Genomic DNA, 26852 nt, shown 5'->3' on the forward strand with positions numbered 1-26852 from the left:
GCTGGAAGAGTAGAATAGCTTATTTTTGCTCCTATGACTGACCATCTCTACAATATGAATCAAACACATAGTGATGAATTCTACCGTTCTTCAATTTAATTTCAGTCCCCCTTTCAATGTAAGATTTATAAAGAAGTTACTTCTCTGATCTAAACACTTTCTCCTGGTAATTATCTAAGAATAGTAAATTCATTCCAAACCAGTGTTAGCTTTGTTCGTGCCTAATTTTAGTACTTGGATGCTAAACGTGTAGGAGATTAAAAAAAAGGCGAAATATTCTGACAGAGTTACTAGACTCGAAACTTTAAATCTGTTTATCTCTCCACACATGCTGCCAGACCTGTGGGTTTTTTCAATGCTTTCTGTCTTTGAGGCAAAATGGTGTGTGAAATCTGATTACTTAATTGATTGATTGGATGAATGAATGATTTATTGTCACATATATCTTGAAGATATAGTGAAAAAAGTGTTTTGCTGTCATAATCTGGCGCCATTTTGAATTAAAATAAAGAAAGAAATAAATTACTTAAGTATAAGTTCAACTTCTGTTCAAATTGGAGTCTCACACAGCTTCATGGCTTCTACAAGATTTCTGCAATGAGTCCCACTCTGGGAACAGCAGCAACAATGCCGATCCCCACACCTTCATGTGAACACCACCAAGAATCCAGGCTCTAAGCCTATCGTCACAGCAGCTCCCACTCTGGGCAGTGCCACCACCAAGAATTCAGGCTCTGGGCTAGTGCTGCCACAAGGCCCTGCTCCAGGCTTATTGTCTGCAGGAGTCCCTACTCTGGGTACTGTTGCTGCCAGGAGTCTAGCCTCCCTGTCTATTGTTGCCAGAGGTTCAGGCTCTGGGCCTATCACCATCAAATGACTAGACTCTAAACAATATCACCACTGCCCAGAGTCCCAAACCACAGTGCCAACACTGTGCCTACTGCCCTGCTGACACTGGTTTGACCTCAAAGATGAAGAAGAAATGACAAAGAAAAGGAAAAAAGACAAAAGGTATGTCGAGAAAATGATGCCACTGGCCTGAAGCAGTTGGGGTCCGACAAGCTCTAGCACGATCTACTGAGCTGACACCATCTTGTACTCAGACGTATATAAAGCAGAGTCTAAGCTGCCTAAGCTGTATGATGTAGCACTAGTGTCCCTATTTTGAATTAAGAGACCTAGCTCAAATTCCACCTGCTCTGGAAGAGTATCATAACATGCCTGAATAGGTTGATTAAAAATCTCTATGAAGAAGAGTCAGCCAGAAAGTGTTGAGTTTTCATGCTTGTTTCTTGGTTATTTCTGGATTTCTTTGTTCTACATTTGTTTGAAATAAAACCCAAACTAGAACATGAATGCCTGGTGTTTATCGAAAAGCATTGAACTTCTAGCATACAACAGGCTTTGTGAACAAATCCTAACAAATTAGGCCATGCTTGCCATTTCATATTTTAACAGCCTGTTAGCCAATGTAATGTTGACCAAATAAAAAACTAATCTAGCCTTTAAAAATGGAAACTGTAGATCAGGCACTCCAATGAACTTCTGCCATTGGGATTTTTGAGTTGGACAAAGTAAGCGTTCTTGGATGTAAACAATTTTGGAATTTTAATACACAAGGCAAAAGTTAAACTATAATCTAAATTTGCAAGTCACATGTCGATGTAATGCAAAGTGTTTTTACGTATGTTGCTTGGGTGTTTATAGCTTTTTTTGAATTGGTTATGATTAATTTAGACACACAAACTGAGATTTTGACTTCCTATTATAGAGGATGAAAGGAACAGCTGCAAAATACATTGGAACATTTCAACAGTTTACTGCTGAGCTGAAGTGCTCCTGAGACAAGCACTGTTCAGTTGATTAAAGTCCTGAGAGCCTTTAGCAGAGAGGTTGGATGCTCTTCAAGAGCCATTTCAACGGCAAAAATGAACATTTCATGGAACAAGTACAACAAAATCTATGTTGCAAACAACCCTGTCAAAACACAATGTTCCTTCAGCCTTAACATAACCCTAGGTGAATGAGTAAAACAATCTGTTCCTTGGTTATTTTAGTCTCCTCCACCCAAAACTGAGGCATCTCTCTGATTGTTCATTAAAAGATCTTAGATTGCAAAAGATGAATTGTAGAATACATTTTGTTATCAATTCTGCTCCCCTTTCTTTTGGAAAGAAAGATAAATAAATTTCAGCTACTTCTTGGTTTTCATCAGTTTTAATATCTATCTCTGGTAGGAGGTCAGAAACACATCTCTTCCATCTATGTTGAAACAAAGCTCGGTCTATAATTGAACTTTGCCCTGAAATAAATTATTTATGAAGAACAATGCAAAATGCATCTAACTGGAATAAAACATTAACCCGTTTTTTTTTGGGGGGGGCGGTCTGTGCCCTGAATAGTGCTTCACTTGTAACATTCATGAAGCAAGTAACAGTCTCAATGTGTTTTGTTGTGGTGGAGCAGAATAATCAAATTTCAGTCAAGGTTTTGAGAAGCAGGAAACAATGAGTGCATGTTAAGCTGTTACACTGATTCTTCTACTCACAAAAAGTTATATTAACTTTTAACTGAAAAGGTGGTAAAAAGAATAATAATTCCCAGCTTTAAAACTCAATGCAATTCATGTCCATATTGCAAGTGGTTACTGACCTAGAGTACTCATTAAAAAAAACATATTGACTTTAGTTTGAGCAACATTTGATACTGGAAAAGATATTTGTAAAACTACTTCAAATGATTGTTCAGTCTGCCACAGTGGCCCAGAGGTTCCTTGTTGTTGATTGCCAATTTATCATCAGATATATTGTATACACTGGTATATTATACCTAAACAAATGAATCTATAGAATAATGCATAACCACATTTATCAATGAGACATAATAATATGCCATCAATACAGGTTCTGAGCTGAAGGCTACGGTCTGTTGTAAAATGATACTGTGGTTTGTTTCTCACATAGTCTGGTGGTTACATAGCACAGCTTGCAACTTGGCCAATTCTGCAGTCGATTTGCATTAGTGACAAATTTTCATTAATCATAACTTACACAGGTAAACGTTACCAAGTAAACAAATAAAGTAGTGAGCAGGAAGAAAAGCACTCACCCTCAGCCTCCTGTTTCTGTTCGGAGCTGCAATGCAGGGTATTCACATCAGGCTAACACAATTGCCCAGTGAGACTTCTCCTGTGAATTCCTGCTGTAGCTGTTAATCGAAAAGTAGCTATTTTTAATACTGCCTGGAGGGACTGAGGAAAGCTCTTACTGGGCATCTAGGTGGACAGGATTCACTTTGTCACACTGAACAAACCCGACAAATTCCTACAGGGCAGAAATATCAACAGAATTTACTTTACCCACAGCTGGCATTCAGATTGGTCTGCTTTTGTTCAGTAAGTTTTGAAACTTTGAGTCCAAATGAGTGGATTGAACACTGCATGGAAGAAAATCACTCACCAGAGGGAGAAGAGAAACAAGTCAGGTCTGTTATGTCACATCTTCAATTTTTGATCAGAGTAGCAGCATTGCTGGTTACCATGGAGAAAACCATTGGTTTCTAAGCAGTTCCCTTGCCATGCAATGTATTAATAGGATCACATGTAAAGGAAGCAGAATCCAACTGTTATGGTAGTTGTATTGTCAGTGAATACCCCTGATAAGGTTATGATAATGTTGGCTGTTGTTCATTTCTAATCATTTACATGGCAAACACAACAGCTGCAATTACATTCAAGACAAGAAGTAAAATGCACTCATAATTCTAATTATGCTGTTGTATAGATTTTCTATAATGGAGAGCAATGTTAGGCTATTTGCTTTTATTCAGTTGTGTTAATGTCACTTCCATGATTCAGCATTCAGAATTTGGTTCTCAGTTAGTATTACTGAATGTAAATTGAAGTTATCCAGATAAAATCAAATAAAAGAGAAATGGAACAATTATTTTCAATGCCAAAGCTACTTAAGCATGAAGCAAATTGCAATTATTCTCAGTGTTCCCAGAAACTGCTAGCTTGAAGCAAGGAAACTGAAGATAAACTTTGAAATAGATAAGAGTTGAAAGCATTGATGCTATGTGAGCAGTCAATCTGAGATGAGAAGTAATGATTGAATAAAGTAGCCCAGGATCACTTTTGAAATCCATGTTCAGAAGCAAGGTTATTCAACACAAATGTTTTTTCAACATTTGTACCAAACTTCTGCAAACGTGCCAGATATCTTCTTATTTTAGAAATTGACTTGTGTGCATATACCCTATTTTATTGTGGACAGCAATTTCAACATAAATCCCATCATGGATAGCATGGTAGCTCAGTGGTTAGCACTGCTGCCTCTCAATGCTGGAGTCTGGGTTTGTTTCCAGCTTTGGGTAATTGTTTGTGTGGAGTTTGCACATTCTCCCTGTATCTGAGTGGATTTCCTTCGGGTGCTCGGATTTCCTCTCACAGTCCAAAGATATGAACATTAGGTAGATTGGCAATTAGAAATGCAGAGTTATAGGGATAGGGTGGGGTGGGTCTGAGTGGAATGTTCTTTGGACGGTCAGTGTGGACTGAATGGGTTGAATGGCCTGCTTCCATACTGCAGGGATTCTATGATTTGTCTGATGTACATAACAGAGAAATATGCACTTGGGATCTAACCATCACAGGCTAAAATAGTCTCTATTTATTTGTTCAATTATTTATACTTGAATTAAATATACCACAATGGTAATTTAACATATATGCAGATGACAATGTTCATCTATTATTTTTCCTTTGATCTCTTTTTACTTAATTGAAAATGGGGGAGAAGATGGCTTTCTGGTATTATCGCTTGTTATTAATTTAAATTCAGAAACTCAGCTGATATTCTAGGGACATAAGTTCGAATCTCACCACAGCAGATGGTGGAATGTGAATTAAATTAAAGAAATCTGGAATTAAGAATGTGCCATGACATGAAACCATTGTCAATTGTTTGGAAGAAAGAAACGTCATATTCACGAATGTGCTTCAGGGAAGGAAATCTGCGATCCTCACTGGATCGAGCCTACATGCGTTTTCAGACCCAGAGCAATATGATTGGCACTCAGCTGCTGTTTGAAATGGCCTAGCAAACCATTCAGTTGTACCAATTGTGACAAAGTCTCAAAGAAATTAAATCAGACAGAACACCTGGAATCAACCGAGGCACTGGAAAAGACAACAGCAGAAACAGCATTGTCGACTCTGAAAATTCCTCCTTGCCAACCTCTGGAAGCTTGTACCAAATTTGGGAGAGCTATTTCACAGATTAGTCAAGCAACAGCCTGACATGGTCATGCGCATGGAATCAGACTTTACAGATAATGTCCCAGACACCACCATCACTATCCCTGGATATGTTTTGTCCCACTGGCAGGACAGATCCAGCAGAGGTGGAGGCAGTATAGCAAACGGTCAGGTGGGAGTTGCCTGAGGAGTCCTCAAAATAGACTCCAGGCCCCATGAAGTCTTACGGTTTCAGGTTAAACATGGTCAAGGAAACCTCCAGCTGATTACAATGTACCATCCTCCCTCAGCTAATGATTGATACTACTCCTCCATGTTGAGCAACACTTGGAGAAAGAATTGAGGATGGCAAGAGCACAAAATGTACTCAGGTTATGGAATTTCTATGTCAGTCACCAAGAGTGGCTCATCTGTAGTATGATTGATTGAACTGGTCGAGTCCTGAAGGACATAGCTGCTAGACAGACTGGGTCTGCAGCAGATGGTGAGCGAACCAACATGAGGGATAAATATACTTGACCTCACACTTACTGATCTGCTGGCTTTTGACACATCAGTCCATGACAGAATTGGTAAGAGGGATCACCACACAGTCCTTGTGGGGATGAAGTCCTATCTTCACCAATCTCCATCGTGTTGTGTGGCAAAAACACTGTGCTAAATCAAACAGACTCCGAACAGATATAGCAACTCAAGACTGGGCAGCCATGAGGCATTGTGGACCAGCAACAGCAGCAGAACTGTACTCAGCACAATCTGCAACCTCATGGCCTGGCATATCCACCACTCAACCATTACCATCAAGCCAGGGTATCAGCCGTCATGCCACGAGCAGTACCAGCTATACCTGAAGATGAGGTGTAAACCTGGTGAAACAACCAAGCTGGACTACTGGCATGGCAAACAGCACAAGCAGCAAGTGATAGATGGAGCTAAGCGATCCCACAACCAATAAATAAGATCTAAGCCCTGTAGTCATGGAACATTCAGTTCTGAATGGTGGTTGACAATGAAACTGATCGCTGCAGGAGGATGCTCCACTCATACCCCTATCCTCAATGATGAAAGAGCCCAGCACATCAGTGCAAAAGATAAGGCTGATGCATTTGCAACAATCTTTAGCCAGAAGTGCCGAGTGGATGATCTAATTTGGCCTCCTCCAGTACTCCCCATTCTTATAGATATCAGTCTTCAGCCAATTCAATTCACTCTACATAAAATTAAGAAACCGTTGGAGGCACTGGATACTGCAAACATTCAAGAAATAGTACTGAAGACTTGTGCACCAGCACTTGCCATTCTCCTAGACAAGCTGTTCCAGTACAGTTGTAACACTGGCATCTACCCGACAATATGGAAAATTGCCCAGGTATATCTGGACATAAAAAGCAGGACAAATCCAATCCGGCCAATTACTGCCCCATCAGCCTACTTTCAATCATCAGTAAACTGATGGGAGGTTTCATCAATAGTGCTAGCAAACCTGATCAGCAATAACGTGATCAGTAATACCTCGTTTAGGTTCTGCCAGGACCAATCAGCTTCTGACCTTATTACAGCCTTGGTTCAACATGGACAAAAAAACTGAATTCCCGAGGTGAGGTGCACGTAACTGCCCTTGGCACAAGGCTGCATTTGACCAAGTGTGGCATCAAGAAGCCAGAAGCAAAACCGGAATCGATGGGTATCAGGGAAAAAACTCCCTGGTGGTTGGAGTCATATCTAGTACATAGGAAGATGGTCGTGGTTGTTGGAGGTCAGGCATCTCAGGTCCAGCGCATCTCTGCAGGAATTCCTCAAGGTACTGTCCTAGGACCAAGCGTCTCACCTGCTTCACCAAGCATCTCCACTCCATTCTAAGGTCTGATGTGGGGATGTTCACTTACGATTGCAATGCTCAACACTGTTCATTACTTCTCAGATACTGAAGCAGTCCATGTCCAAATGCAACTAGATCTGGACAATATCCAGGCTTGGGCTGATGAAGTGGCAAGTAACATTCATGTCACACAAATGCCAGGCTATGACCCTCAGTAATAAGAGAAAATCTAACCACTGTCCCTTGGCATTTGATGGTGTTACAATCACTGAATCTCCCACTGTCAACATCTGAGGGATTACTATTGATCAGAACATCAACTGGACTCACCATATAAACACAGTGGCTACAAAAGCAGGTCTGAAGTTAGGAATACTGCAGTGAGTAACTGACCTCCCAAAAGCCTGTCTATTATCATCAAGCCACAAGTCAATGGTCCCTACTTGCCTGGATGGGTGCAGTTCCAATAACAGTCCATAAGCTTGACACTATCCAGGACAAAGCAGTCCACTTGATTGGCACCACATCCACAAGCATCCAGTCCCTCCATCATCAATGCTCAGTAGCAGCGGTGTGTACTATCTACAAGATGCACTTCAGAAATTCACCCAAGATTCTCAGATGGCATCTTCCTAACCCATGACCACTTCCATCTAAAAGGATAAGGGCAGCAGGTACTTGGGAACACCATCACCTGCAAGTTCCCTCCAAACAACTTACCATCTTGACAATATATCACCGTTCCTTCACTATCGTTGGGTCAAAATCCTAGAATTCCTGCCCTAAGGGCATTATGGGTCAACACACAGGAGGTGGACTGCAGCAGTTCAAGAAGAAACTCACCATCACCTTCGAAAGGGCACCAATTTGTCTTGGTGATGTTGGTTTTGGGACAAGTGATCAGGACACCAGGACAACTCCCCTGATATTCTTTGAATAAATTTAAAGTTAAAAGTCACACGACACCAAGTTTTAGTCTAACAGGTTTATTTGGTAGCCTCTTGGACTATAACCTGGTGTTGTATGATTTTTTAAAATCTTGTCCACTCCAGTCCAACAGCAGCTCCTGCTTATCATTCTTTGAATTTTTCCACACCATTTTATATATACCCATCTGTGAAAACATGGGTTAATGGCATAATTGGAAAACTGAACTTCAAATAGTGTAGCATCCACTCATACTGCTTTTCAGTATAATTTGAGAATATGGGGTTTGCATTTCTACATCAGGGTTTGAATTTATGACCTTTTGACTGAGAATAAAAGAGGCCCACCACTGACTGGATATGCAAAACAGACAGAATAAGTCAAATACCAGTGAAATATTTCATTGATGCTGCATAAATTATTTCCAAAAAGAATAATGGCAAGGTTCTCAGCACCTACCAGTGTCAATAGTTCAAACTGGACAGTAACTTCTGGAGCAAGAATTTATCTTCAGATGCGAAATCTACACCAGGACTATTTTCAGTGTGACAATGCTGTGGCTTTAAGAGGGGTGTATTGTCCTTATTTCTTTTCGAGAGAGAATGGGGACTGAATGATTGGATGAAGGATGGCCTTTGCCCTCGAATAGTGGATCTGAGCACAGGGATGGAGCTGGGATTGAAAAACAGCAGGCTGAATTTAAATTCACCACAGCCGCAATTATTGTGGTTGGCATTTCAGGAAACAACCACCGTGGTACGGATGGACTGGGAAAGATAAAAGCTGGACCCTGGGTAAGGACCATCCCTCACTTGCAGACGTCAAACTGGAGTTTCTCCTCCTTGAGACAGTCAGGGAGGTACTTACCCTTTACAGAGGTTGGCAGAAGGAGCCCACCCTCACAAACTAAGGGTCAGTATCCAGGTTCCAGAGACCACAAGTAGACAAAAAGTGATCTGTTGAATTGTGTTCTTTGCAGTAAGAGGTTAAATAAACTCATTCACTTTGACAAGCTAAGTACAGCACCAAAGTCTCAGGTCAGACCTCTGCACACTTAACCTCCAGCAGGCAACTCGGCTGAGAAATCTGATTGTGCATGTAGTTTCTTAACACAGGAGGAATTTTTGCTTGTACTGACCACATCAGCAAGGCTCAAGGGTCTTGAGCTTTAAGGATCTTGTAGAACTAACACATGTAGTTTGTTATAAAAATAAACTCCTGCCTAACAGTGCTTTATCCATTTTCCCCCGAAACCTGCAAGAGTAATGACCACATTAAAGCTTACATGAGGAGAGGGTCCCTTCAGATACATCATCACCACAATGGAAAGGGAGCCATAAAAATCTCGTTGTCACTGACTCAGAGAAAGATGGGCATCCCTAATAAAGAGAATGAGTAGAAACTGGGATGCATACAGTTCCGAAAGTATAATACAGAGTATTTAAAATTAGGACTTTTTGAAGTAAACTCAAAAGAAATGTTGATAGTGTGCAAATCACATGCCAGAGATCACAGAACTGATACAGACTAGATAGATGTTTATACATGATTGTTTCTTAATCCAAGCACGTCCATTCAGGTGGCTTCATTAAACCCCTGCCAGTCAGACACCAGACAGATGACTCAGCTACCTTGGAAAGCCTGAGCACTGCAGAGACCTCTGCTCTCAAAGGTTACTTGTAATGATCTCATCTTGCAACTCCCACAAGTGCTGATGTCGAGGGAAAAAAAACAATTCTTACCAGAGCAGATTTCACAATAAATATGTCACACCTTACAATTTCAACTTTCAACAGCACAGACACTATTATTTTGGTGGGTGCTTGTGCATGATTTCATAGCGTGGCACTCTGTGATGAGTATATCACTGTTAGGATGAGGGTTAGAGTTATGGTTAACTCTAATGCTCTTGCATGAGATTGTTAGAGAGGCAGAAGCAGTAGTTTTGTTCTTTTAGAAGTTGGAAATCGCCACAGCCTTGCTCAGTTAGAATCAAATGTAAGGCATCATAAGACCCTGGATAGGAATCTCTACCTACATCAGCAGCAACAGATGTGTTCCTGGATCATTGGCATTCCCTGAGGCACTGCATGGTTAAGGACTGAGACAGTATCTGTGAAGAGAAATCAGAATTAACATTTTAGGTTTGGCAGGCAGCCACTAGTGGGGTGCCACAGGGATCAGTGCTGGGACCCCAGCTATTCACAAATAATATTAATGATTTGCATGTGGGAACGAAACGTAACATCTGAAAGTTTGCAGATGATGGGTGGGAAGATCCTTCAACATGATCTGGACAAGTTAGGTGAGTAGGCAAATTAATGGCAGATGCTGTATAATTTCGATAAGTGCGAGGTTATTCACTTTTAGAAGTAAAGAAAAACAAGGCAGTTACTACCTGAATTGCTGTAAATTGGGAGAGGGGAGTGTGCAGTGGGACCTGGGTATCCTTGTGCACCAGTTACTGAAGGTAAGCATACAGGTGCAGCATGTAAATGGTATGTTGGCATTCATTGTGAGAGGTTTCAAGGACAGGAGAAGGGATGTTTTATTGCAGGTATATACAGGGCCTTGGTGAGGGCACACCGAGAATACTGTGTGCAGTTTTGGTCTCCTTTTCTGATGAAGGATGTTCCTGCTCTTGAGGGAGTGCAGCAAAGGTTGACCAGGCTGATTCCAGGGATGGTGGGACTGACGTATGAGGCGAGATTGACTAGGTTAGGATTGTTTTCCCTGGAGTTCAGACAAATAAGGGGCCATTTCATAGAGAGTTATAAAATTATGACAGGACTTGTCAGGGTAGGTGCTGTGAGGATGTTCCCAATGGTGAATGCATCCAGAGCCAGTGGTCACAGTTTGAAGATTCGGGAGACCATTTAGGATAGAGATGTGGAGACATTTTTTCACCCAAAACTTGGTGAATCTGTGGAATTCATTACATCAGGAAATAGTTGATGTTACAACATTGAATGTATTCAAGAGGTGGCTAGATATAGCAGTTGGGGTGAATGGGATCAAAGGTTATGGGGAGAAAGCAGGATTAGGCTATTGAATTGGACGATCAGCCATGATCGTGATGAATGGTGGAGTAGGCTCGAAGGACCGAATGGCCTCCTCCTGTTTGTATCTTTTCTGTTTCTATAGGTCAGGTGACCCTTCCTCAGAACCAAGTGACAAACTAATTCCATTTCAACCAAGGTCACAAGGATATCACTGCCGAGATGCATCAAGAGCACTATGTAGGTTGGCTATGCACCTGAATGTTTTTCAGCCCCAAGTGAATGCTCAGATATGAAGTCAAATGTGTGAGCATCCTTTTGTTAATGGCAAGACACAGAAGTAGTGATGATGAGGTGAAGAGAACAAAGACCTGTTCACTGAAACAAGTAAACCTCTGGGCACATGAACATGCTTAGGTGGTTACGTAATACAGTTCCAGACTACAGCTTCAATGGAATGTTCTCATAGGCAGCTCAAAATAAACGCTATTTGCTGCTTTTCTTCTTCAGTAGGAGGAGATCAAATGAAATGAATTTGAATCAACAATTATTGACATTAATAGGATGAATGGCCCGTAGAGTGCACTGCTGACCTCAGTCACCTCTCTATGCAAATAAAACACTTCTTTATTCTGCAACTTCTTCCTTTTCTTCCTTCTCCATGTGTTGCCCTTCCACTTCTACTTCTCACAGAAAGGACATCAGTGGCCTGTGAAATGCAATGGTTTGTCAGTGGTCGAGAAAGTGATTAACCAGGTGATGGTCAGTATGTTAATCAAATGCAAAAACAGAAACTGCTGGAAAAGCTCAACAGGTCTGGCAGCATCTGTGAGAGCACATGGTGAGGACAGTGCAGGAGAGAGAGAGAGAGAGAGAGAGAGAACCTGCACAGTTACCGCCTTTGCTGTTTGAATTCATGTATCGCTGGACATCGGAGTGAAATTAACAAACAGTGAAATTCACAACTAATCTTGGAGAAACTGTTGGGCGAATTTCACAGCAGAGAATCCGATAAGTTAATTTGTTGTTTTAAGTCTGTCCAAGAGAAAGGCTGCAGGAGTGAATATAGTGGATTCTTTCTTGGTTATATGTTTTTGGAGGTAAGTCTCGATTAAACGTAAAATATAAGTCATAGCTATTAACTTAACCTGGGGCAGTGTTTGTAGAGGAATAAGATGGTGTTATTTTCTGGGTCTGTAGATTGTGAAGGAGCAAAAATGGCCTTTGCAGTGATATGTACTTCTTGTCAGATGTGGGAGTTTAAAGAGAGCTTAGGGTTACTGTGGATTATATCTGCCATAAATGCTGTTGGATGCAAATCTTATCAGATCGAGTGGATTGGTTAGAGAGACAGATAGAAGCGATGAGGAATTTACAACAGCAACAGTATGTGATGGATGGCAGTTATAGGAAGGGAGGAAAGTCTCAGATACAGTCACATAGATGGGTTAACTCCAGGAAGGGTAAGAGAGGTAGGCAGCTAGTACAGGAGTCTTTTGTGGATATACCCATTTCAAACAGGTATGCTGTTTCGGAAAATGTAGGGGGTGATGGATTCTCAGGGAAACGAAGCATGAACAGCCAAATTTCTGGTATTGAGACTGGGTCTAATGCAACAAGGGGTATGTCGGCTTCCAAGAGATCAATTGTGTTAGAGGATTCAGTAGTCTGAAGTACAGACAGATGTTTCTGTGGCCAGCAGAGAAAAAGCAGAATGGTGTGTTGCTTCCCTGGTGCCAGGATTCAGGATGTCTCAGAGAGGGTGCAGGATGTTCTCACGGGGGAGAGGTGCCAGCAGGAGGTCACTGTCCACATTGGAACCAACGATACAGGAAGGGAAAAGGTTGAGACTCTGAAGGGAGATTACAGAGAGTTAGGCAGAAATTTAAAAAGGAGGTCCTCAAGGGTAGTAATATCTGGATTACTCTCAGTGCTACGAGCTAGTGAGGGCAGGAATAGGAGGATAGAGCAGATGAATGCATGGCTGAGGAGCTGGTGTATGGGAGAAGGATTCACACTTTTGGATCATTGGAATCTCTATTGAGATAGAAGTAACCTGTACAAGGAGGACGGATTGCACCTGAATTGGAAGGGGACTAATATACGAGCAGGGAAATTTGCTAGAACTGTTTGGGAGGATTGAAATTAGTAAGGTGGGTGGGGTGGGACCCAGGGAGAGGGGGTGTGGGACCCAGGGAGAGGGGGGGGGGGGGGGGTGGGACCCAGGGAGATAGTGAGGAAAGAGGTTGGTCTGAGGCGGGTACAGTTGAGAACAGAAGTGAGTCAAACAAACAGTCAGGGCAGGCAGGGACAAGGTCAGACTAATAAATTAAACTGCATTTATTTCAATGCAAGGGGCCTAACAGGGAAGGCAGATGAACTCAGGGCATGGTTAGGAACATGGGACTGGGATATTATAGCAATTACGGAAACATGGCTCAGGGATGGACAGGACTGGCAGCTTAATGTTCCAGGGTACAAATGCTACAGGAAGGATAGAAAGGGAGGCAAGAGAGGAGGGGGTGTTGCATTTTTGATAAGGGATAGCATTACAGCTGTGCTGAGGAAGGATATTCCCGGAAATATATCCAGGGAAGTTATTTGAGTGGAACTGAGAAATAAGAAAGGGATGATCACCTTATTGGGAATGTATTATAGCTCCCCCAATAGGCAGAGGGAAATTGAAGAACAAACTTGTAAGGAGATCTCAGCTATCTGTAAGAATAATAGGGTAGTTATGGTAGGGGATTTTAATTTTCCAAACATTGACTGGGACTGCCATAGTGCTAAAGGTTTAGATGGAGAGGAATTTCTTAAGTGTGTACAAGACAATTTTCTGATTCAGTATGTGGATGGACCGACAGAGAAGGTGCAAAACTTGACCTACTCTTGGGAAATAAGGCAGGGCAGGTGACCGAGGTGTCAGTGGGGGAGCACTTTGAGGCCAATGACCATAATTCTATTCGTTTTAAAATAGTGATGGAAAAAGATAGACCAGATCTAAAAGTTGAAGTTCTAAATTGGAGAAAGGCCAATTTTGACGGTATTAGGCAAGGACTTTCAAAAGCTGATTGGAGGCAGATGTTTGCAGGTCAAGGGACAGCTGGAAAATGGGAAGCCTTCAGAAATGAGATAACAAGAATCCAGAGAAAGTATATTCCTGTCAGGGTGAAAGGGGAGGCTGATAGGTATAGGAAATGCTGGATGACTAATGAAATTGAGGGTTTGGTTAAGAAAAAGAAGGAATCATATGTCAGGTATAGACAGGATAGATCGAGTGAATCCTTAGAAGAGTATAAAGAAAGTAGGAGTATACTTAAGAGGGAAATCAGGAGGGCAAAATGGGGACATGAGATAGCTTTGGCAAATAGAATTAAGGAGAATCCAAAGGGTTTTTACAAGTATATTAAGGTCAAAAGGGTAACTAGGGAGAGAATAGGGCCCCAGGAGAATCGACGTTTCAGGACTGAAGAAGGGCTTATGCCCGAAACATCGATTCTCCTGCTCCTTGGATGCTGCCTGACCTGCTGTGCTTTTCCAGCAACATATTTTTCAGCTCTGATCTCCAGCATCTGCAGTCCTCACTTTCTCCTCGAGAATAGGGCCCCTCAAAGATCAGCAAGGCTACCTTTGTGTGGAGCCACAGAAAATGGGGGAGATACTATATGAATATTTTGCATCAGTATTTACTGTGGAAAAGGATATGAAAGATATCGACTGTAGGGAAATAGATGGTGACATCTTGCAAAATGTCCAGATTACAGAGGAGGAAGTGCTGGATGTCTTGAAACGGTTAAAGTTGGATAAATCCCCAGGACCTGATCAGGTGTACCCGATAACTCTGTGGGAAGCTAGAGAAGTGATTGCTGGGCCTCTTGCTGAGATATTTGTATCATCGATAGTCACAGGTGAGGTGCCGGAAGACTGGAGGTTGGCAAACATGGTGCCACTGTTTAAGAAGGGCGGTAAAGACAAGCCAGGGAACTATAAACCAGTGCGCGTGACCTCAGTGGTGGGCAAGTTGTTGGAGGGAATCCTGAGGGACAGGATGTACATGTATTTGGAAAGGCAAGGACTGATTAGAGATAGTCAACATGGCTTTGTGCGTGGGAAATCATGTCTCACAAACTTGATTGAGTTTTTTGAAGAAATAACAAAGAAGATTGATGAGGGCAGAGCAGTAGATGTGATCTATATGGACTTCAGTAAGGCGTTTGGAAGACTGATTAGCAAGGTTAGATCTCTTGGAGTACAGGGAGAACTAGCCATTTGGATATAGAACTGGCTCAAAGGTAGAAGACAGAGGGTGGTGGTGGAGGATTGTTTTTCATACTGGAGGCCTGTGATCAGTGGAGTGCCACAAGGATCGGTGCTGAGCCCACGACATTTTGTCATTTAGATAAATGATTTGGATGCGAGCAGAGGAGGTACAGTTAGTAAGTTTGCAGATGACATCAAAATTGGAAGTGTGGTGGTCAGCGAAGAGGGTTACCTCAGATTACAACAGGATCTGGACCCGATAGGCCAATGGGCTGAGAAGTGGCAGATGGAGTTTAATTCAGATGAATGTGAGGTGCTGCATTTTGGGAAAGCAAATCTTAGCAGGACTTATACACTTAATGGTAAGGTCCTAGGGAGTGTTGCTGAACAAAGAGACCTTGGAATGCAGATTCATAGCTCCTTGAAAGTGGAGTCACAGGTAGATAGGATAGTGAAGAAGGCGTTTGGTATGCTTTCCTTTATTGGTCAGAGTATTGAGTACAGGAGTTGGGAGGTCATGTTGCGGCTGTCCAGGACATTGGTTAGGCCACTGTTGGAATATTGCGTGCAATTGTGGTCTCCTTCCTATCGGAAAGATGTTGTGAAATTTGAAAGGGTTCAGAAAAGATTTACAAGGACGTTGCCAGGGTTGGAGGATGAGCGAAAAGGAGAGGCTGGACAGGCTGGGGCTGTTTTCCCTGGAGTGTCGGAGGCTGAGGGGAGACCTTATAGAGGTTTACAAAATTATGAGTGGCATGGATAGAATAAATAGACAAAGTCTTTTCCCTGGGGTTGGGGAGTCCAGAACAAGAGGGCATAGGTTTAGGGTGAGAGTTGAAAGATATAAAAGAGACCTAAGGGGCAACTTTTTCACGCAGAGGGTGGTACGTGTATGGAATGAGCTGCCGGAGGATGTGGTGGAGGCTGGTACAATTGTAACATTTTAGAGGCACTTGGATGGGTATATGAATACGAAGGGTTTGGTGGGATATGGGCCGGGTGCTGGCAGGTGGGACTAAGTTGGGTTGGGATATCTGGTCGGCATGGACGGTTGGACCAAAGGATCTGTTTCCATGCTGTACATCTCTATGACTCTGTGACTCTAAGAGACTCCTTCCTTCGAACAGTTCTGAGGAAGGGTCACTGGACCCGAAACATTAACTCTGATTTCTCTGCACAGATGCTGCCAGACCTGCTGCACTTTTCCGCAACTTCTGTTTTTGTTTCTGAGTTACAGATTCCACAGTTCTTTTGGATTTTATGTTGATCAAATAGACAGCTTTGGTCTGGATGGTATCAAATGTCTTACATGTTGTTCGGGATGCCATCAGCCAGGCAAGCAGACCGCATTCTATAACGTTCCTGACTTGCGCTTTGTTGATGGAGGACAGGCTACGGAAAGACAGTAGACAAATTATTTCCTGTAGAAATCACAGCCTCTGACCTGCTTTTGTAGCCGCAGCATTTATATTGCTGATCCAGCTCAGTTTCTGGTCAATAGTAAACCCTTCGATACTAATTCGAGGCAATTTTGTGATAACAGCCATGAAAGCTCAATTCTGTCTTGTTGGAAATTATTATATATATATATGTTATGTTATATATGGAAGAGTCACATGTCATAAATGAGTAAAGAAATTAAATAACCTGCTCCTCCAAGAACTTTGATACTGTGTCGATCAACATCATGGAAGCCATGAATCTGCGATATTTATTTCCTGGCGACTCACTAATTGTCCCAGAAAACATTAACAGCCTGTCCACTCCAATGTGAGTTAAGTATTAAATGCCATGATCAATCATATTTAATCCCTGTCAGGCACTGAGTATAAATATTTTAAGTTGGAAAGTTTTACTCTTTCAAATGTTAATTATTGGAGGAGATTCTCAGATAATTTGAAATGATTTTGTTTTGCTTCCTCTTTTATCACTCTTTCAATCCCATTTTTCCACCTCCCATTTTGCTTTCTGAAAATGACATATTACATCAATTACATATTCTAATTTACACCTCTGCTTAAATCCTGCATGCCTCAAAAAATGGTTCTTCAATTTAAATTAGTTTTGGAGACATGCCGTTCCTTGCTCAATTCACAAAAAAACCTTAATCCAACGTGGACCATGTGCTGAATCACATGCTCAATGATAGTCTGCTCAAAAGCTCATTAAAAGTTTGCAGGCAGTAGAAACTGTAACTCAAAGTGTAATTAATGGTGAACACTATTCTTCTGTCACTGATCAATATTGCAGGACCATGAACAAATTACATTTATATTCTGTCTCCAACATTTATATTCTGGCAATAGGGTAAAATAAGTGTTGAGTCAAAGATATTTGGTTCAAGTATCTGCTTGACAAGATTTAATGATGCTGCCTGACCTGCTATGCTTTTTCTAGTGCCACACTCTATCTACTCTGACTCTCCAGCGTCTGCAATCCTCACAATCTCCAAGATGCAAAATTGTGCAAGAGTTGGAATAATGCATTCAAAGGTTTGAAAAGGGTGGTTGGTACTGAGGTGACAGTTTGTAAAGACAGTGATGTTGCAGGTGGCTTTTCAGAAGAAGTGGAGCAGTTGGTCTGAGATCGAGATTTTATCTTCAAAATAATCCTATAATGAGGAAAGCTTTAACATAGCAGAGAGAGATGCAGTGAAGCTTAATTTTGTTAGCTAATTGCAGTGATGAATTACGAAGCTAGGTACGTGCCAGATGGAAATGTTTGGGATTAAGATAAGGATGGTTTTGCTGGTGGGAAAGGGTGAGGACTGCAGATGCTGTAGATCAAAATCAAAAAGTGTGGCGCTGGAAAAGCACAGCTAGTCAGGCAGCATCCGAGGAGCAGGAGATTTGATGTTTTGAACATTAGCTCTTGATCAGGCATGTTTACACGAAGATTTCTCTTCACAGACGCTGCCAGATGTGTTGAGCTTTTCTGGCAGTTTCTGTTTTTGCATTTGATCAACATACCAACCATCACCTGATTAATCACTTCCTCGACCACTGACACACCAGATTTTGTTGGTGGCCAAAGAGTGAGCAGTAGAGCAAAGTGACAACCCTGAGAAGGGATATTCAAACAGGGTGCTATTCTAACAGAGCGCCTTCTGGATTTGTGAAATGATACATTTTCATGCACTTTGAAGAGGGGAAAGGAAATTGATGGTTTAAGACTGCAAGGGATAGAAGAGTGAATGGTTGATCTTTTGACGAGCTGGCACAACACAGTAACATGGACAAGAAAGCAACAAGCACTTGAGGTGGGAAAACAATTTACAATATAATGTGGAAGAATGTGGATTGGAGGCAGTTTAATGGAAATAAGGCCAAGGAAGGAGAGATGGAATCAATACACCCAGTAAACTTGGGGAACAGCAGGCATACAGAGTGTTGAGCAGATGAGATAGAAACCAGACAGTTCTATGGGTTCAGAGCTATGATTGAGGGGAACTTTGGAGTGAGGAGAAAGTGAGGTCTGCAGATGCTGGAGATCAAAGTTGAAACTTTATTGCTGGAACAGCACAGCAGGTCAGGCAGCATCCTGGGAACAGGAGATTCGACGTTTCGGGCACAGGCCCTTCTTCAGGAACTTTGGAGTGAAACAACATATAGTAAAAGATGAAGTGTGAAAAAAGAAGGCAGCTGAACAAATGATCCTATTCATTTTGTGACAGAAGTCTACTTGTATTTTTTTGTTGGAGAAGGGAGGCCAGAGAAGTTTAAAAAATATTTTATGGTGGGAATTGGATCTCTGGGTTGTCTTCATTGTGAAGCATGATTCCATGGAAATTAAGATAAGGAAAAGTTGAGCTAACAGCAGTATTGAGAAAATAAGGACTGCAGCTGCTGGAGATCAGAATCAAAATATGTGGTGCTGGAGAAGCACAGCAGATCAGGCAGCATCCGAGGAACAGGAGAATTGATGTTTCGAGCATAAGCTCTTCATCAGGAATGTGATGCTCAAAACGTCGTCTCTCCTGCTTTTCCAGCACCACACTTTTTGACACTAACAACGGTATGGGAAAGAATAAAAGTTTTGTTAGAGATGAGGACATTAAAGGTAGAGGTGAGAGAATTATTGAGAAAATTGATCACTGCGGAGATATTTGGAGTGAATGGTAAAACAAATCAAGAAAAGTAGAAAATAGTTATGAGTAGAAAAATCTAATCATGAACTAAGGTAAGTATCATTGGAACCTCAAAATATAGTTCTGTGCTATCGACATTATGTTTCATTTATTGCCGATATTGAGGGGGGACTGGTCTTTTTCAGCCCTCGGATAATTATGTAGCATTTTTGTCCTCAACTACAAATAATTTACATACACCTCATCAATAACTCTGCACTATTACCTGTTTCTTGAGACACCTTGGAATGCATAACTAGTTCATTAAATGCAACTGAGTGTTTTAACACTTTCACTAAAAATACATCTCAACATTCTTATATTTGTATTTTGTTGACATGGAGAGTCATGATAGCTTTTCAACGAAACACAAATTCTACAAACAAAGCTATTTCTAGATTGCTGACTGACATAAGCTGACATAAGCTGCTGATAAGCATATTAAGTTAGTCATTTCCAAGCAAGGCATAATCAAAAGGGTTTCATCTTGCAAAACTCCTTGGTTTTGGTTGGAGCATTAACAGACTCTGTGCATCAATATCAAACCTGAATTGTATTGCTTAAGACGTTATAGTTGAAAGAGACAGAATTAGCAAAGATAAAATGAAATGTTAGATTTACACTGTCAATTAAAAAGTGGAACACAATGAATTTCTTGTACAATCCAGTGTCTTATTGATGGCCATACATCAGAGTGATGATCCCTTTGTATCACAGTACTGTCTTTGGCTGTCACTGTCTTATAATGCAAACAATGTAATATTACTGTTTCTGGATAAACTTGTTAAGAAGGTAAAGCAAAGAACTACGGATGCTAAAGATCTTAAACAAAAATAGAAATTGCTGGAAAAACTCAACAGGTCTGGCAGCATCTGTGCAGAGAAAGCAGAGTTAACACTTCGAATCAGGTGACCCTTTCCCAGAGCTGACATTCTGCTTTCTCTTCACAGATATTGCCAGAGTTTCTCCAGCAATTTCAGCTTTTGTTTTCAAACAAAGATGTTTGATCAAGAAACAGCACGCAACAGGTATTAACAGTAGCCTTGGTCACTTGTATATTTCCACCCATAATACACCTGTCAAGACTAGGATGAATATTCAAGCACCTGAACAATGTTGGTAATGGAAAGATTTGTGGCAGAATCACATGAGAAGTCCAGTGAAACCCACATCCACATGAGGAGCAACTCACTGCATCTTTCATACATTTGCTAAGTAATGAGGTGAGGTTTCTACTTGGCAGCTTAAGTTCTCAAGGGAATTATAGCTTGTCTTGTTAACACCACAACTCATCTCATTACTACTCAGCTACCTATTTTTCCAAATGCATTGAACAAGCTAGAAGTCAGGAATTCTGGACATGGAAATGAGTATGGTTACCACATGACTTCAGCTCATTTGTTCCAAAGGATCTTTATGTTGGATAGCAGGTATTAACATCTCAGGGCAAGCTCCATGAGCTATCATTCTAATGCTGCAGCATGGACACTGCACTCAGGAACACTTTTCCAGCTCATGGACTGGACCAGGCTGCATCTCTTTGCTTGTTGTCATTGTACTCGCTCAATCTGAATCTGCCTGAATGCTCACATTATCTATGTTTGCACTGCCTTTTTGCACTTTGCCCCCTCAGCCAGTCATACTGGGCTCTCAGTACTGCTGTACTGCTTGTTTCATTCAGGTATAAAGTCAAGAAGCTTGTTTTAGTTGACAGCTGTCCTCAGTCAAGTTAAAGCCTTCACTCCAGCTACTGGGTCCCAGCACAGTAAATTAAGACCAGCCTCTAACCGACGTCCAGTGGCATGGATATGGTCAGTCAGTTGCTTAGGCAGTCAGTGTCAGGATGCTTTCTATATAAAGGGTGAGAAACGCTCTGTTGGGCAGCCCATAAGCTGTCTTGAATCTTTCTGATTTATTGAGGTCTGTTTTCCTCCTGGAATGCAAGAGGAGCAGGTAATAAGGGAGATGGAGGATTATATTTTCTGATCAACTTGTTATGACATGACTGGAGCAGATGGGACTTGAACCTGGGCCTCCTTACTCAGAGGTAGGAACATTATCACTGAGTCACAACAGCTCCCATGATTCAGGTTCATGGCACAGCTGTGAATTTGGTGCATGTGTAGAGGTGTCTGAACTGAGTGAGTAAGCTGTGCCAAAAGCATGTAGGATTAATGTTGGTGGTTGGGATGGGTCACAGTAAGTCAGGGAAGATATGGCAAACAACAGTGAGAATGTTGGTGGATGGGGGTTATCGTAGCAGAGAAAAAGTGAACATGAGATAGTAGAGAGAAGATGGTGATATTGATGCTAACAGAGTGGAGGAAGTCATTGACCATCTTCCCATATTGCTGTGCAATTCTCCAGTTGCTGAAATTGCACTGACCTAGCTTGGCTTCCTCGTACAAAACCCTCCAAAAGAACCTAACTCACCTGGAAGTTGTCAAATGAACAGTAGATTTATGGGCGGCACGATGGCACAGACCTGGGCTCAATTCCCACCTCAGGCGACTGACTGTGTGGAGTTTGCACGTTCTCCCAGTGTCTGCGTGGGTTTCCTCCGGGTGCTCCAGTTTCCTCCCACAGTCCAAAGATGTGCAGGTTAGGTGAATTGGCCATGCTAAATTGCCCGTAGTGTTAAGAGAAGGGGTAAATGTAGGGGAATGGGTCTGGGTGGGTTGTGCTTCGGCGGGTCGGTGTGGACTTGTTGGGCCGAAGGGCCTGTTTCCACACTGTAAGTAAACTAATCTAATCTAGATTCATCTTCAAAAGTATATTTTTCTCATTTATTTGTACACACACATGCCTCCTGAGATGGTGCTACGTCCCATCATCTCCCATTACCCTCTCCCACTCCCATCAGCAGGGAATTCTGAAACCAGACAGAGCGAACTTTCAGAGTTAATGGGCCAGTCACAGCAAGAGAAGGTTGAAAGAGAGAATCTGTAGCATAATGATAATGAATATGTTCATGATAATGATGTATATGATAATATAACACTTCGATTAACAGTCACATGTTATCAGTACTCTAAGAAGGATGGACAGGAAGAAGAGCCAGAGAGTTGTAACCAGCAATTCTCTGCATTTGATTGTAAATAACCTCCTGAGAGTCAGACAGAAGTTGCTTCAAGGTGAGGTAAAGGTAGAGATATCTAGAGTAAGTAGGTATCTAGTGTTATCCCATTGTTTAAGAAGGGTAACAGGGAAAATCCTGGATATTATAGGCCTGTGAGCCCCATGTCAGTGGTAGGGAAATTATTGGAAAAGATTCTCGGGGACAAGATCCATTCACATTTAAAGAATAGAGTCCTTACAGTGTGGAAACAGGCCCTTTGGCCCAACAGGTCCACACGGACCCTCTGAAGAGTTACCCACCCAGACCCATTCCCTTTATTTATCCCTGACTAATGCACCTAACCTGCACATCCAGAATACTATGGGCAATTTAGCATGGCCAATTCACCGAACCTGCACATCTTTGGACCGTGGGAGGAAACTGGAGCACCTGGACGAAACCAACACAGAAATGGGGAGAATGTGCAAACTCCACACAAACAGTCATCCGAGACTGGGTTTGAGCCTGGATCCCTGTTACTGTGAGGTAGCACTGCTAACCACTGAGTCAATGTGCCACCCCAGTACTCTCTATCAATACTAAGTCCTTTTAGAAGCAAATGGACTTATTATTGGTCGAAAGCATGGTTTTGAAGTCATGCTTCACCAACTTGATCGAGTTTTTGAGGAGGTGATGAAGATGATCGATGAGGGAAAAGTAGTTGATATTGTCTACATAGGCTTCAGTAAAGTCTTTGACAAGGTCCCTTATGGCAGACTGGTACAAAAGGTGTAGTCACATAGTATTGGTGTGAGCTGGCAAGATGGATACAGGAGAAAGTGAGGTCTGCAGATGCTGGAGATCAGAGATGGAAATGTGTTGCTGAACCTTCCACAGACACCCTCCTTCGATTGACTGAACCTTCCACAGACACCCTCCTTCGACTGACTGAACTGGTCCTCACCCTGAACAACTCCACTTCCTCCCACTTCCTCCAAACGAAAGGAGTAGCCATGGGCACCCGCATGGGCCCCAGCTATGCCTGCCTCTTCGTAGGATATGTGGAACAATCCATCTTCCGCAACTACACTGGCCCCACCCCCCACCTTTTCCTCCGCTACATCGATGACTGTATCGGCGCCGCCTCGTGCTCCCACGAGGAGGTTGAACAGTTCATCCACTTCACCAACACCTTCCACCCCGACCTCAAATTCACCTGGACAGTCTCAGATTCCTCCCTCCCCTTCCTCGACCTTTCTATTTCTATCTCAGGCGACCAAATCAACACGGACATCTCCTACAAACCAACCGACTCCCACAGCTACCTGGACTACACCTCCTCCCATCCTGCCCCCTGTAAAAACGCCATCCCATTCTCCCAATTCCTTCGACTCCGCCGCATCTACTCCCAGGAGGACCAGTTCCAAAGACGCACATCCCAGATGGCCTCCTTCTTCAAGGACCGCAATTTCCCCCCGACATGGTCGACGATGCCCTCCACCGCATCTCTTCCACTTCCCGATCCTCCGCCCTTGAACCCCGCCCCTCCAACCGCCACCAGGACAGAACCCCACTGGTCCTCACCTACCACCACACTAATCTCCATGTACAACGCATCATCCGCCGTCATTTCCGCCACCTCCAAACGGACCCCACCACCAAGGATATATTTCCCTCCCCTCCCCTATCAGCATTCCGTAAAGACCACTCCCTCCGTGACTCCCTCGTCAGATCCACACCCCCCACCAACCCAACCTCCACTCCCGCCATCTTCCCCTGCAACTGCAGGAGGTGCAAGACTTGCGCCCACACCTACCCCCTCACCTCCCTCCAAGGCCCCAAAGGAAACTTCCATATCTGCCACAGATTCACCTGTACCTCCACACATATCATCTATTGCATCCTTTGCACCTGATGTGGCCTCCTCTATATTGGGGAGACAGGCCGCCTACTTGCGGAGCGTTTCAGAGAACACCTCTGGGACACCCGGACCAACCAACCCAACCACCCTGTAGCTCAACATTTCAATTCCCCCTCCCACTCCACCAAGGATATGCAGGTCTTTGGACTCCTCCATCGTCAGACCACAGCGAAACGACGGTTGGAGGAAGAACGCCTCATCTTCCGGCTAGGAACCCTCCAACCACAAGGGATGAACTCGGATTTCACCAGTTTCCTCATTTCCCCTCCCCCCAGCCTGTCTCAGTCAAATCCATCAAATTCAGCACCGCCTTCCTAACCTGCAATCTTCTTCCCGACCTCTCCGCCCCCACCCCAGTCTGACCTATCACCCTCACCTTGACCTCTTTCCACCTATCACATTTCCGACGCCCCTCCCCCAAGTCCCTCCTCCCTATCTTTTATCTTAGCCTGCTGGACCAACTTTCCTCATTCCTGAAGAAGGGCTAATGCCCGAAACGTCGATTCTCCTGTTCCCTAGATGCTGCCTGACCAAGATGGATACAGAACTGGCTTAATCATAGGAGACAGAGGGTAGCGTTGGAAGGACGCTTTCCAGATTGGTGGGTTGTGAGTAGTGATGTTTCACAGGGATCAGTGCTGGGACCTCATCTGTTCGTGATCTACACAAATGTTTCGGAGGAAAATGTAGCTGGCCTAATTAGTAAGTTTGCAGATAACACAAAGATTGGTGGTATTGCAGATAGAGAGGAAAATTGTCAGGGGATACAGCAGTATATAGATTAGCTGGAGGCATGGACAGAAAAATGGCAGATTGAATCAAATCCAAAAAATGTGAGCTCATGCATTTTGGAAGATCAAGTACAGGTGGAAATTGTACAGTGAATGGCAGAATCCTTAGGTGTATTGATATGCAAGAGGCATCTGGATTTGCAAGTTCACAGTTCAATGAATGTGGCAGGGCAGGTAGATAAGGTAGTAAAAATGGCCTCTGGCATGCTTGCCTTCATTGCAAAGGGCATTGAGTATAAGGACAAGCAAGTTATGCTGCAGCTTTATAGAAATTTAGTTAGGCCACACTTGGAATATTAAGAACATTTTTGGCCACCACACGAGCGGAAAGATGTGGATGCTTTGTACAGAAAAGATTTACCAGGATGCTGCCTGGTATGGAGGACTTTAGCTATGAAGAAAGGTTGGATAGACTGAGCTTGTTTTCACTGGATTGCAGATGGTTGGGGGATGATGTATTAGAAGTTTATAAGATTATGAATGGCGTGGATAGAGTGGAAAATATGAGGCTTTTTCCCAGGATGAAGGGGTCAATTACAAAGGGACACAGCATCAAAATACAGGCAGGGTGGGGTGGTGATGTTTAAAAGAGATGTGTGAGGCATGTTTTTTCACACAATGGGTGGTGAGTGCCTGGAATACACTGCCAGATGAGGAGGTGGATGCAGACACAATAGTAGCATTCAAACAGCACCTTGACAAATATATGAATAGGAAGGGAGTAGAGGGATGTGGATCCTGTAAATGAAGGCAGTTTTCACATGGAAGAGCAAAATGTGTTGGCTTGGAGGGCTGAAGGGCCTGTTCCTGTGCTGTATTGTTCTTTGTTGGGTACAGTCTGGCTAGGGGCAGGGCCTCAATGTACAGTAAAGACATCCAAAATCCAGACATCCATGGGAGGCAGAATCCATGAGGGTATAGTACAGGTTTAAGCTCATAGAACCTATGTATTCCATGGATAATTCAGAATTGGCAGGACACCTGGAACCCAATCATTTGTGACACAAATGCTGCTTTCCTCAGCCACAGCACTTGCTTCTTACATCTGGTTTGTTGCCTACTAATAATGTGCAGGTGTAATAACAATCCACTGCTATCAGTTGAAGAATCTATATCTACGAGGACACATGCAGGAGTCAGAATGTTAGCATTACTATTTTGTCCTGAAGAGTGCTACAACTGAAGGATAAAAACATAAAAAGAAGAGCTCACCATCCATTTCATTCCCCCCACAAACACGCCATCTTGAAATCTCTATTACTTATATGGAAGCCAAGTTGTTGACTGCTTATCATTGTAGTGGGTCCTAAGTTATGTCCCTGGTTAGGAACAATATAGACTGCAGGAAGTGAAACTATTGGCAAATTTTATCTTTTGTTAAACACTTCTAACAAAACACAGAACAAAGCTTTACATTGAACCATTTGTCAGGTGCTCTTACATCACTCATGAAGACCATCTATTCACATATTTAACATTAAGCCTCAGCTTCAGAATTCATTACTGCCTTGGTTCCAAAATGGACAAAAAGGCCTGAACTCCAGAGAGAAGGAGAGAGTGACTGTCCTTGACAGCATTGATTGTAATCTCTGTTTATATTTGCATAGCACTCATCATCCTCCGCCTTTTCTCATTTATAACCTGTTGCCATGACAAATGTTTATGGAAGAGCAGTTTGTTTATTATGCAGCCTT

At 42.6% G+C, this 26852-nt stretch overlaps 1 protein-coding gene across 11 annotated transcripts in view; it reads right to left on the reverse strand.

Annotated features, from left to right (window-relative positions):
• LOC122559093 (contactin-4-like) overlaps positions 1 to 26852 on the reverse strand; it is a 2514776-nt gene that overhangs the window by 1518113 nt on the left and 969811 nt on the right. Inside the window, exons 1-2 of one of the 11 annotated variants that reach the window (XM_087994466.1) lie at positions 3459 to 3479; positions 3109 to 3207 (exon numbers count right to left, since the gene is read on the reverse strand). The exons of 9 other annotated variants lie outside the window; for them this stretch is intronic. The gene's annotated coding sequence lies outside the window, so the exon portion shown is untranslated. Of the gene's footprint in view, positions 1 to 3108; positions 3208 to 3458; positions 3480 to 26852 lie in introns of those variants that run through there. One more of the 11 variants, XM_087994462.1, reaches the window with a different exon arrangement.

This window comes from Chiloscyllium plagiosum, unplaced genomic scaffold (assembly GCF_037043375.1).
Source record: "Chiloscyllium plagiosum isolate Xiang-an unplaced genomic scaffold, Cpla_swu_hap1 HiC_scaffold_14, whole genome shotgun sequence".
In the NCBI taxonomy this organism is placed as follows: domain Eukaryota; kingdom Metazoa; phylum Chordata; class Chondrichthyes; order Orectolobiformes; family Hemiscylliidae; genus Chiloscyllium; species Chiloscyllium plagiosum.